The 13,412-nt window shown below is 46.3% G+C and overlaps 1 protein-coding gene across 1 annotated transcript in view; it reads left to right on the plus strand.

Moving 5' to 3' along the window:
• Positions 1-778: 778 nt before the first annotated feature.
• GPATCH4 (G-patch domain containing 4) overlaps positions 779-13,412 on the plus strand; it is a 50,500-nt gene continuing 37,866 nt past the window's right edge. Inside the window, exon 1 of the mRNA XM_078668521.1 lies at positions 779-913. The gene's annotated coding sequence lies outside the window, so the exon portion shown is untranslated. The remainder of the gene's footprint in view (positions 914-13,412) is intronic.

Genomic DNA, 13,412 nt, shown 5'->3' on the forward strand with positions numbered 1-13,412 from the left:
TACCCAATTATAAATTCAGGAGTACAAGTCCCAGAATGCAAAGAGAAAAGCATGCACTGGAAGAGCTACTCAGGCATGGATGTACATGGAAAACTTGAGAGCTTTGTGTGTGGTATTTACATCCATGGACGTCATTTAGGGAGCCGCAGCTGCGACCCCTGGCACTTCCTTTGTAACCCCTGGACTCTGAGGTAAACATCAGTACCAGGAACACAGGACAGCTTGTCCTTATGGAAGTCGGATGGGGATCCACTTACATTGTTTTAAGTCACCATTTTAAATTATGCATTTAATGAATAATATGATATTATTTACTATTAGTAAATAATATCATATTATTCACTATTAGTGTAATAAAAAATGGAGTACACTTAATTTGAAAATAACTCAAAGTGCCTGATGAGGTAAGTAAACAAGCATTTGCATTGCAATAGGTCTCGCAATTGCGAGATTTTGAGCTATTGGCATTGTAAATGGCAATGCCTTTATTTAAGTGCTTAAAAAACCTGCAATAATAAAAGGCATTATCATTTACATTACCAATTGGTCAAAGTTTCTAAAATGCGAGACCTATTGCATTGGAAATGCTTGTTTATGGTGTCTATAGGAGTAACATAAGGCTCTTCCACCTGCTTAAGTGATGTCGTAAGACCTAATCAATTATCATTCCGAAATGGCAGAAAAACTCCCATATGAAGGAGAACGCATGCTTAGTCCTTCTTTTATTTCAATGCAAGGAGCGACGAGGCCTCTCCTCTTTGGTGGTTTCCGCTGGGTCAGACGCTGAGGCTGGTAGTCAAAGATGGCGGCGTCCAGTGGCTGCTGCACGTTGTTTCTTAGAAGAAGCGCTTGATTGCGAGCCTGAAGCATCAGCGTGTACCCCAGTCGTACCTATTTCAAGGGGCATAAAAAGGTTAGTGGTAGGCAGTGTCTCGTGAGTTTGAAGTCCGAATAAAATTTATTTATCTTTCAATAATTCGCCTCATTCACAGACATCACACATTCTTAAAACGTGAAATGGGTTTGTTTACATTAAAACCTAATGTTTTTCACTGCGCGTCATAAATATCCAATTGGCAAACTTCACTAAATGGGTCACTGGCGTTTCGATCCATAAAGTGTTTTCTTCTCAGTCTCTCCCAACAGCTTTAGTTGTTAGAAAATCAATGCTTTTTAAAACTTTTCAGTGGATTTAAGTCGCCTGCTTTAAATTCAGTTAGGTGCTCTAAGGAACTCCTAATGGTTTCGAGATTAGGTACAATTTCAGATTGGCACGTTAATGCTTTTTGGTGAAATGTGTAGTATTTACTTAAAAATAAAGTGCATGTTAAAGCCCTTCCACTGTCCACACAAGATCAACCATCACTGTGCTTGGTGTCGTTACGTAGTGGCATGAGCCCTTCCTCCTGTTTATAGAGGACTCGCTACGAAGATGTAAGAAGTTGAAAGAGCCTCAATCCTCCTTTTTAGTCAGTACAATTGTACTTGTACATTTGCAATGTTTGCATTTTTTTCTGCTTGTATCTCTTCCTTGTGTGACTTTACCACTTGTACATTTGCAAAAAATTTTCAGTTTGCATCTTTTATGTAACTCATGTAATCCTAAATCCTTATGTATCGCAACTGGTTCTTATGTAAAGCGCTCTGACACCTTCGGGTAATGTTCGTGCTATATAAAATCGCATTAAATATAGGCGTGGCCAATGTCCTTATATTGCAGAGGATGACCAAATTATGCGGTACGTTAAGGCACATTTATGCGGCGTAATGCTGCTCATTTAGTGATGGCATTACTTCATTATTTTGACATTTTTACGCATGGGGACACTGTCTGATAGAAGAGTTTGCCTTTATTAGTACCAATGTAACGCCCAACCATAATCAAGTGAAAGATGAGCAGTCAAAGGGCCATTGGCACAGGAAGATGTCCCCATGATTTTAGTAACTTTTAACCCATTTGAACTAGGAACAATTATTTTTATAATATGCAGATTATGCAGCAGATGATGGATTATGTGCCAAATGTAAAGTCATAATTTTGCGGTAAGGTTGACTATATTAAATGTCAAGAAAGGTCAAATTATGCAGCATAATATGCACCTTTTTAGGTCGAGCCTATCCCATTCCGCAGGGGATGGGGAGAATTTTAGTGGCCAAAATAGGTTCTCAAACCAAGGGCCGGATTTTCAACAGTTCACGTGAACACAAGCACGCTCATTTCCCCACATCAAAGCAATCAGCCCCCCTCCCACAGGCTTCCCCAGCGTACGCAGTGCGCGCTGGCCTCACTTCTCTTCCCCCCCTAATTGCTTTTTTTCACGGCCGCCAGACCGTGAGCTACATCAAAGGGTTCCAATCCCCTGCCCCCTGCTTCACGGACGATTCTTTATTTCTTTCGGCCATGTTTCCCCAGCCTCCGTCCGATTACTTTCACGCCTTGTTTTAACAGAGCTGTGCTTCTGACGAGCGTTGTGCTTCTGCCTTTAACCCCTTCGGGGCTGATGACGAGCTCAGCTCGTCATGGGCGTAACCTGCCCTACGCTGATGACGAGCTGAGCTAGTCACGTAACGCGGGTTTTTCAAAATCGCAGTGGGAAAACCGCTAGCGCGCATGCGGTTAAGGCTGTCCATTAAACAAAGATCGGAGCAGTGCTCCCAGGGTGTTTGTCTCCGAAATATCACCAACAGAAAAAAAAGGCTGCCCCTCAGTAACTGGGTTGCGCCCATTTTATAATTTCGGATATTAGGATTTCGATGGAGCGCTTTCTTCAGCTGTTCGCTGTGTTCCTGACCCTCTGCCTGGCTCTGGAAGGTATGTGCCCCCTGTGTCTGCTGTTGTTTGTGCCTCTCTTCGGCAAATGTGTGACAAACGTTTCAGAAAAACAAAAACTTGGGCCTTTTAGGGGTCCGATTTGGAATGGCTGGGCGCTTCCGTTTGTCAATAGGGCTCCAGTGTGAGTGAGGTACCCCCGGGGGCTCGTGTGCCTGAACCAGAGATCAGTTCAACTCGTTTAACAACGGCCTATTACAAGTGAGGTAGATAAGTGGGTTAACGAACCTGCTCCTGACATCTGCGTGCCCCGCTGCAAACCCAGACACGCCAGCCTCGCATTCCACCCTCACCGCTCAGTTCAAAAATGAAAAATGTAGTTTGTATTTCGTACTTGGAAGTTCTGTGAAAAGCAGCGCCAAGAAATCTCAGTGTGTGGTGTGTGCTAGATTCTTGATCACGTTCCGTGTGTTGCGCTGCCCTCAAACCCACAGGAGCGAACATAGAGCTTAAAATTTGAAAAAGTAACTCTTTTGCGTTTACTTATCCATGATAGAGAAAGAGGCGCTTGTGAGTTTCATCAGCCGCACAATGCGCTATATAAATAGGACAGTACACACAGCTCCTGGTGCATCTTAAGCACACGGGACTTCCAGGCACTTTAAAGTGGCTGCTTTTCCAGATTTTGTTTTTCTCTCGCCAGGCACACGCTATGTGGCCTCTAATTGTATCCATGGCAGCTCGGCGAGGCTATAGTTGTGTAAATAAATAAATGTTTTTGGCCCGCACCGCTGCTAATGGGGGACTGTTCACAGACCCTGCTTGAACCCTGGCAGCCGTGACTCGCGCCCGCAGTGCGTCCATCGTTACCCCGGCTCGCTCAGCATGGCTGCCCCCGGGGCTTCACTTCAGTTATACAATAGTCCCATCCGCCTCTGTAGTGAAGTCACGTCTTCTAGTTCCCCAAATCCCCGCGTGACTGACTCATCACGGCCAGGGGGGGGGTGTTCTGTGCATTCTGGAATGCGCAGCGCAACCAGATCGATAAATGTTTTTGAATTAATGTACATTTTTCAAAAAAATAAAAGAACCGCTCTGAACTGATGCTACGGCCTTGGCCTGGGAGTGCGAGTTAAGAATCTGGCACAAGTGAGACGCGGGCGCGCGGCATGAGCGCCCTCTGCCCACGCCCTCTCCTGTCCAGGCCTTGCCATGGTTCAGGGGTGACCTCCGCGGAAAACTGCCCTCTCTAAAGCTGCTCGGATTTGTATTCAATATTAACTGTGGGGTGCAGCCGAGAGGAGAGGCTCGTTTCTCCGCGGACCCGCTCTCGTGATAAAAATATGATGATCCGTCCAAAAGTCCCACCTCGACTATAGTTTATTCCATGCCAAGTGCCCCCGTGTCATGACACTTTCAGGCTAGTATTCTTTAAAACAAACAAACAAATAAAAGGTGGGCACATTTCCCAGCTTTAAAGGAGGCCTACGTATCAGACAAGACCCGAAGAGAAGCAGTCACAGGCCTGAGCGGCCACCGAAGGCATGGGCACCACTAGGTGTCCATGTATTTAATCGTCATTCTTGTTAGTTTTTGAGTCTGGCTCGACGGCTGCTGTATGTCACGTTTTGTTACAATTTCTTTCCATACAAATATACAAAGGCTGGGCTTTTGCTACACCCAGAAAAGTATAACTCTCTCCTAGCTCATGACACCGGCTAATTTTTGTATCCTTCCACCTCTCAGAAAGCGATCTCTACATTGCATGCGGGACTATTTTGCACCTCAAACAAACTCAAATGTTCGCGCACTTTGTCACATTCGATTCTTGTCTCCTATAAGCAGTCTATATTGTTGACAACCGTTTTCACTACCCCCCCCCCGCATTGGTAACGCCAAAAGGACAAGCTTTAATTTAATGAAGAATGTTAGTAAATGAAACTCGTGTACACAGCATTTTGCATGCCTCAGTTTTACACGAATTGTCCTATTAAAGTTAGATGTATTGGCTTCCATCCTGTCTTGCCTTCCTTTTCTTTCTTCCATTCCTTCCTTCCCTCCCTACCTTTCATTCCTTTCTTTCTTTCCTTCCTCCCTTCTCCCTTCTTTCGATCGTTCTTTCTTTCTTCCCTTCCACATTATCACTCAGCACCACTCAGCGCTACCCCAGCATCACTCAGCGCTACCCCAGCATCACTCAGCGCTACCCCAGCATCACTCAGCGCTACTCCAGCATCACTCAGCGCTACCCCAGCATCACTCAGCGCTACCCCAGCATCACTCAGCGCTACCCCAGCATCACTCAGCGCTACCCCAGCATCACTCAGCGCTACCCCAGCATCACTCAGCGCTACCCCAGCATCACCACAGCACCACTCGGCGGCACCACAGCACCACCACAGCATCCCCACATCACTCAGCGCTACCCCAGCATCACTCGGCACCACCACATTATCACTCAGCACCACCTCAGCACCACCTCAGCACCACTCAGCACCACCTCAGCACCACCTCAGCACCACCTCAGCACCACCTCAGCACCACCTCAGCACCACCTCAGCACCACCTCAGCACCACCTCAGCACCACCTCAGCACCACCTCAGCACCACCTCAGCACCACCTCAGCACCACCACAGCACCACCACAGCACCACCTCAGCACCACTCAGCACCACCACAGCACCACTCAGCGCCACCACAGCATCACTCAGCGCAACCCCAGGTTATAGGTGTCACATTTGCGAAAGTTATAACTATTGGCATTGTAAATGACAAAGCTATTAATTTAGCTATTTTCAAAAACAACACATAAATAAAAAAAATGTCATTTACAAGACCATTAGCTCAAACTTTCCTAATGTGAGACCTATTGCATTGCAAATGCTTGTTTGATAGTATTACTTAAATATTTTGATATTTTTACTGATGTTACCACTGTATGGGAAAAGGTTTCACCTAATTAGTACCAGTTTAACACCCAAACTCATCAATAAGCAACTAAAATCAACCTTTTTGAGGGCCTTCAACTCCACGGCTACACTTGTTCTTGTGTTTTTAGTAGATTTTGAGCAAGAAACTATTTGATTTTTTTGTTTAAATCTTCAGATTATGCAGTAAATGATGTATTAGTGGTAAATGTATGGTTTTATGAAAGTTACGTGACTATATGCAAATGGAACACTGTACTTGCATACACATGTATTTACCTATGTTCCAGGAGGTACTGTGTTTGCCCCGTGCTGTCTTGTTAGAACCCTTTTAAAGAGCTTGGGGATGGAAGAACAACTCCAGAACGATATAGGTGATATGGAATAAGACAACATTATACCACATCATGTTGATTATTTGTGTTTCTCCTCGAACTCTAATATGATATAATTTCCCCTTTCCAATACAAAGTAGGATAATATGCATATCCTGGCTTAAAAATATCAATCTAGCGTGTTTTATGGCATAAATTTGAAAGAATATGCTTCGATTTCATTATCGCATCCACTTTTGGAACACAGTCAGCCACTGACCATTGTTTACACAATTGAAGGCAATTTAATGTTAATATTTATAAAGATGTAACCACAATGACCAGATAAACCTGGACTAGGGGAACCAGAGGCACGGGGTACTGGTAGACGGCAGCCTCCAACAAGAACTGTTTACCACAATGAACCGCTACCAGTAGAAATATTACTAGTGTAAGTGGGGTGTTATTTTGTGAGTGCTGGCATCTCCCAAAAAGTGAAGGACTGGTCTCACACACCACCGGGTGTCATGCTTCGTCATTGACCAGTCCTCGCCCTCTAAAAACTTGGTTTGGTAGAGGGCGGGCATACACCTGACGACAGGGATGCACTTCTAAACTAAGTGGGGGCCCAAAGAAAAATGGGCAGTGAATTTAAAGGCCATTATGGGTGTCTACTTAATTTTAATAGCGTCGACATCCATATGGTAGCTTAAAATAAAGTGATCGGTGCGTGGGGATATTAGTGTCCCCACACCCCTGTATATGAGATCAACATGTTTCTGCCTGTAGGCCCACCTGGGTCCGCGGCATTCATCAGGATCATAATATTAAGGGCTCTACTCTTACCAAAATTGGGTGAGAGCGTTCCACTTGGTGGGGTGATCAATACTCACACTCCACTGTCTGTAATGATAGGTTTTAATGATTCCTATGATGAGGTAAACTGCGCCTCATTAGGAGGGAAAGCAGATGGACCCTTTAGGTCCTGGAATGATAACTGCCGTGATCGCCGCCTCTCAACCTAGGTCTGCAAGCCTCCACTCCTCACCGGAAGAACCCAGAGAGTCCGCCTCCCCCCGTTCAGATCCGAGGCCACCGAAGTCATCTGCGACGTACCACAAGGATCATCACTCAGCCCAAACCTCAACGTCTACATGAGCCCTCTCGCAGCCATCGCACGCAAACACAACCTCAACATCATCTCCTACGCCGACGACACCCAGCTGATCCTCTCCCTCACCAACGACCCCGCCACCGCCAGAACCAGCCTGCATGAAGGGATGAAAGACGTCGCCGAGTGGATGAAGAACAGCCGCCTGAAACTGAACTCAGACAAGACGGAAGTCCTCATCCTGGGATCATCGCCCTCCGCCTGGGACGACTCCTGGTGGCCGCCTGCCCTGGGCAGCACACCCAAACCAACGGACCATGCACGCAACCTGGGCGTCAATCTGGACTCCTCCCTCACGATGACCAAGCAAGTGAACGCAGTCTCATCATCCTGCTTCAACACCCTGCGCATGCTCCGAAAGATCTTCCGATGGATCCCCACCAAAACCAGGAAGACGGTCACCCAGGCCCTCGTCACCAGCTGTCTGGACTATGGGAACACCCTCTACGCGGGAACCACAGCCAAACTCCAGAAAAGACTCCAGCGCATCCAGAACGCCTCAGCACGACTCATCCTGGACATCCCACGCCGCAGCTACATCTCCGCCCACCTGAAAGACCTGCACTGGCTCCCCGTCAACAAGACATGGCTGTTCGAGCAGTAGCAACCCCCCCCTCCCCTTCAGCGCCTTGAGACCCTTACGGGTGAGTAGCGCGCTATACAAATTTTATGATTGATTGATACGGTAAGAGATTTCAGGAGTCCACTCGATGCCTCTATAAAGTGCGTTCCGCCTCAACCAGGCAGCGAGAGGCTCGATGACCGAGCCTGAATCGGGGGCCCAGTTTAAATATTTCAGCATTATGAACATGTATGTCCAGCTGACAGTCAAATGCCTTGTCCTTATCTACTAACAGTAGGGCAGATGGTCTATCGAGTCAATCTATGGCAGCAATCGCATTGTGCACTCTGCAAATGTTATGTCTGGTTGCTCTTTGCGGCATGAAGCCGGCCTGATCTGGGTGAATTAAATGTATGAGGTGTGGTTCTATTCGCCAATATCTTGGCCAGAATTTTGGCTTCTACATTTAAGAGAGAGATTGGCCTGGTCGGAACTGAAGCTGAACCGGGGAGTGATCTGACACTCCCCTGGGTAAGATCTCCGTCCCAATCAGTCTATGAATGTGTTCCCTGGTGATTAAAAATGTAGTCTAACCTAGAGAACGACCCTTGAACAGTTGAGAAGTATGTGTAGCCTACTTTCGCTGGGTGATGAGTTCTCCATGAATCTGCCCATCCCTGTGCCTCCACCAGTGGTCGGGACTCTTTGTGCATACTGTAGTGCGGTAGGGTGCCATCTCTCACGGTCAGGATGATTTACATCATTCCAGTCCCCCCTGTCATTGCTAAGACATCGGGTAGTGAGGCCCAGGTATCAGTAATATGTTCAATGAATGTTTGACTAAGAGGCGGGGGCATATGTACTACCCAATACTATTGATTCACTTCCAATTGTGCCAAGAAAGAACAAGTATTTCCCCTGTGTATTGGCCCAGGTGCAGCTATGAGTAAAGGAAATTCTACAAAGGAGCAATATCGCAACTCCTCTGGAGCCTCTTGTGAAGCCGGATTGAAAAACGTGTATGATTCCGTACCGGGCAAGACAAGGGGCCTTAGTCCCCATTAAATGGGTTTCTTGTAACAGCAGAACATCCACCCTTGCCGTTTCGCATATTTGCAGACTGCACCTCGTTTAATCGTGTTTAGGAGACCTTGCACGTTCCAGGTGAATACCTTAAGATCCCCCTTTTGAGTTTGGTTATTTTGATGCGTCATAACAGTATACGTTATGGAAGATCTACGAGTGTGCAACATGAGTACCAAGAAGGTCTGTTGTATTGAAGGTGACTAGTATCCACTCAATTTAACAACAATAACTAACTCCTACCCCACTCCCCACCCCAATACCTCAAACAACAATTAAGCATCTGTTGCAGAGTATATGCAGTTACCACTCCATCATTCCATATTCCTTCGAATATCCCATCCCTAGTGAAAGTCTCTGGGATCTGAGTAGATTAGTTCATGTATGGTAGCCTGTGTGGGTGATGGTGAAAGAACATTTGTCGAAGAGTCACAGTCGTTCACCTAATGATCCGGAGTGCAATTATGCCCATGTACCGAAGTCCATTGTCTCAGACCTCTGCCAGTTGACTGCTCCGAGATCGGTAGCGCCAAGACGATCTTGATCGGTGCCTTCCTTTCTCCTTTTGGTTATTGTTTTGATGGAGGCGTGGGTCACCAAAAGAAGAATCGGAATCGCGAGGTGGTGGTGTATGAGGCTTGACCGGGTGGCACTCATCTGTCCATTTAAAGACCTCTTCAGGGGTGTCAAAGAACAAAGTACTGCTTTTGTGGCGGACTCCAAGACGGGCCAAGAAAAGTAGCATGTATGGGATTTGCAGTTCACTGACGCGTTTTTTAGGGGCCGTGAAGGATTCTCTGTTGTACCAGTTTAGTGTAGTCCGGGAAGATCATTATCGGTCGGGATCCGTAAGTGAGGGATTTTTGCTCTGGGGCTTGTTGCAAGATGATGCCCCTGTTGTGATAATTTAAGATTCGAGCAATGACTGGTCTAGGTCTGGCCATTCGGTTTAAGAAAAGCGCCCCCCTGAAGAGCTAAATTCAAATGGTCTGGGAGTAAGGGGGAAATAAACCAAAATCAATGAACGACCTTCCACATGAGCTAACTTGCTTTAATGCTTGCTACTGTATAGCCTAGAAGCGGGACATTAACTCATGATTTCTCCACACATAAGTTTGATTTTTATAAAAAAAAGACCTTTATTTATCTTTTATTTCATTGCTAGCAGCCCACCCCGACCTTGTCTGGGAGCAATCAGGCTTCCCCGACCCCTGCCCGCCCCGACATAGCAGCCCGTCCTGAAATGAGTGTCCAGGGCCCCCGCCCGCCCTGTCCCCCGCCATAAGTGTTCAGGGCGCCCGCCCGCCCCGTCCCCCGCCTGCCCCGACACCCGCCTGCCCCGACATTGTCCGTGGGTCCCCCGGAGCCTTACCTCAGCCGTCGCTCCTCCCCCGCGATCCTCAGTTCACCACGCCGCTCAGCCGCTCCTCGCCGCTCGTCACCGCCTGTCCGCCGATCGTCACCGCTCTTCCCCGCTTGTCCGACGCTCCTTCCCTTGCCATGTCTGCCGCTCCTCCTCGCGCTCCTGGACGCCGCTCCTCCCGGCGCTCCTGACGTCAGCACGCAGGTCGCGGCCGGCGCTTCTTCCAAGGGACTACTTTTTTTTCCGCTAAATTTTTTAAATAACATATATTTTTTAACTTTATATAGCCTATGTCCATCTGCACACCCTGACGATTACAACGATGTATCGGGTGTGTGGATTGGCGCTGTGGTTCCCGAGTTTACCCGCCTCAAAGCTTCAAAGTTCTTCCTTTATTATAGTAGTATAGATTTGCTTATAAAAAAGACTGTCAAGCAACAATTCTGGTTCACATTGTCATAATTTCTTTCAACAATGGTGTTTTCCTGACCATGTATAAATAAATGTCAATAATATATTTCTTAAATAATCATCTCAATCTGTGTAAAGAAAAAACATTTATAATAGAGTAACAGAAGATTTTTTTTTTTTTATAAATTCAATTTTTTTTCTCTTAGAAAACATATACCAATAAATACTCGCCCCAAATTCATACCTCCTTCACAGGTACTCTCAGGCCTGAGAGTATGATGTCCCAGATATCAGCATAGCATCCAAAGGTCATTGGTTTTACCCTAAAAACATTTTTTTTCCCATCTGTGTTTGCGATGTTGAACTGGGGAGGTTGAATGTGTATAGTATGAGTCAGTGATACGAGTGTGGAGTATGTGAAGGCGGTATGAATGTGGGGTGAGTGTTTATTGGTATATGTTTTCTAAGAGAAAAAATGTATTTGTATAAAAAAATTCTTCTGTGTCTCTTTTATAAATGTTTTTTCTTTACACAGATTGAGATGATTATTTAAGAAATGTATTATTGAAATTTGTTTATACATGGTCAGGAAAACAACATTGTTGGAAGAAAGTATGACAATGTGAACCAGAATTGTTACTTAACAGTCTTTTTAAAAGCGAATAATGAAATAAAAGATAAATAAAAGTATTTTTTATAAAAATCAAACTTGTGTGGAGAAATCATGAGTTAATGACCCGCTTCTGTGCTATACAGTAGCAAGCATTAAAGCAATTTAGGTCATGTGGGAGGTTGTTCATTGATTTTGGTGTAGGTCTGGCGCCAGGAGGAGGCTTAGCCGCGAGTGCTCGATGGGCACGCTCCAGGATGAAGCAGGAGGACAGACTACCCCCGGGATCCCAAAATTTAGCCATTGACCAAGGAACGCACACATTTTGGTGCCTTCACACCCCTCTGGCAATCTCACAAATCTCAGAATATTATGACTGGCTCTCCCTTCTCCATCTTAGACACGTGTCGCGAGTCCCCGTGTTTTCGAGGGCCCTGACTTTCCCCTTGCATTGTGGTTATGGGGTCCTCCACACCAGAAATCCTTGTTTCGGCCTGGGTTACTCGCTCCACTGCGTTACGAAGACCTTGGCGCAACAACATTACATCTGCTCCGACCATGCCAATTTTGGCATCCAGCATATCTCTCGATTGATCACGGCCAGGATTGTGGCATTATCTGGTGTGGTGGATGGGATGTCGTTGTATATGGTGACGCCAGTGCCTCCGCCTGTAAGTTTGTCTGTTGTGCTTTGCTTTGTGGCAGGGCCTGTTATCTGATTTTTGGGCATGTCGGCGGTATGGTGGATGTCAGCTGATTGTGGTGGTTTTAGGTTGATGATACTGGTACAGAGCGTGGTTTTGTCATGGGTCTGCAGGACTCTTGGGGCATGTACTATGGAGAAGGGCGATCAGGGGGGTCTCCCTCACCCGCAAGCCGCACCAGGGCCTAGCCGCCTCTGCAAATGATGTTACACTCCTCATCTGCATTTTTGTACCTCTTTGCTTACAGGACGTTTTAGGTTCGACAATTTGTGCTTTTAATATTCTTGATGTGTTTGCAAACCACACCATTCCGAACCTCAGCACAGTTTGTAATTAACTATAGGCCTGTGTGACATGTAGGTAGGTAATAGAGGACTGGATGCGGATGCCCTGTGGTTGCACAGCAGGGTGGCGAAAGGGGTGGCCCAGGGTAATCTGACATCGATGCAAGGTTGATGGGTAACAGTGATTCCCTTGGGTGCTCTTGTATTGGGGAACCGGTCAGAATGCTACTGTGGGGCCTGCAAAGTATGGCGGAAATATGAATAGAGTGCACCTGGCGCTGTGTGCATTATGTTGGTAATTAGCTAGAAATGCTGCTCACCATTTATGCTGCACAGTGTTCGGCCAGCATACTAGGACTGATACTCTCTTTTTCTCTTCCTTAATTGCATTTTTCCATGGGCCTTTAAGTTTTCAACTAAGCCAGAGTGTTTTTTTCCCCTCGCTCGCGCTCCCCAACGTCAAGTTGGCGAGTGAGGAAAATCCACCTCCCGGCGAGATTTCTCAACACAGACGGTCGGATTTCTCTATGTGGGTGGTCGCGACTGCTCGCCTTGAGAAACATTCTTTTCGCGTTGAGAGAGTTGCCGCTCAAGCAGAAACTCTACTTGAACAGCAGAAAAGAAGCAGCGCCCTCTTTCGCTGGGCATGGTGCAATTTGCATTGATTTTTCCATTTCAGGACAGACCCTGGTGCTGAAAATAAACATTGACATGACCAAGCTCACTCCACCGCTTGTGGAAAGTCTGCTTATCGCTTCGAAGGTTATTGGTCACATCGGAGTTCTGCATAGCAGAACTCTGTGAACTCCGCCCTGGCTTAGTTTCAATATTCTTGGTGCTGATGACTCAAAAATGTATATTTGCACAGGTTTTTCATCAAGAAAGGTCAGTTCATTGTTATTCAAGGTGAACCTGGGCATTGTATCGTGCATGTGCTGTACTGTTTGGCCTGGTTGCTCTGTATGGAGGATTGTAGGCTTAGCCCGAGTGCCGTTAAGTATGCTGTACAGTGTTTATGCTGTATGGCGGGATGCTCCTTGGTATTCTGTACTATAGTGGAGGGCTGGGCAGAGTGTCGTAGAATAAGGTAGTGGAAGACTCCATGGAATATCCCTTTGTGATATATACAGTGTGGCAAAAAACGTAGCAGTTTGAACCACAGTCGTCTATAATGTTAAGCAGAGTTATGGGCGTGAAATTTGAAAAACATTAC

The sequence above is a fragment of the Lissotriton helveticus genome, chromosome 12, assembly GCF_964261635.1.
Source record: "Lissotriton helveticus chromosome 12, aLisHel1.1, whole genome shotgun sequence".
Classification (NCBI taxonomy): Eukaryota; Metazoa; Chordata; class Amphibia; order Caudata; family Salamandridae; genus Lissotriton; species Lissotriton helveticus.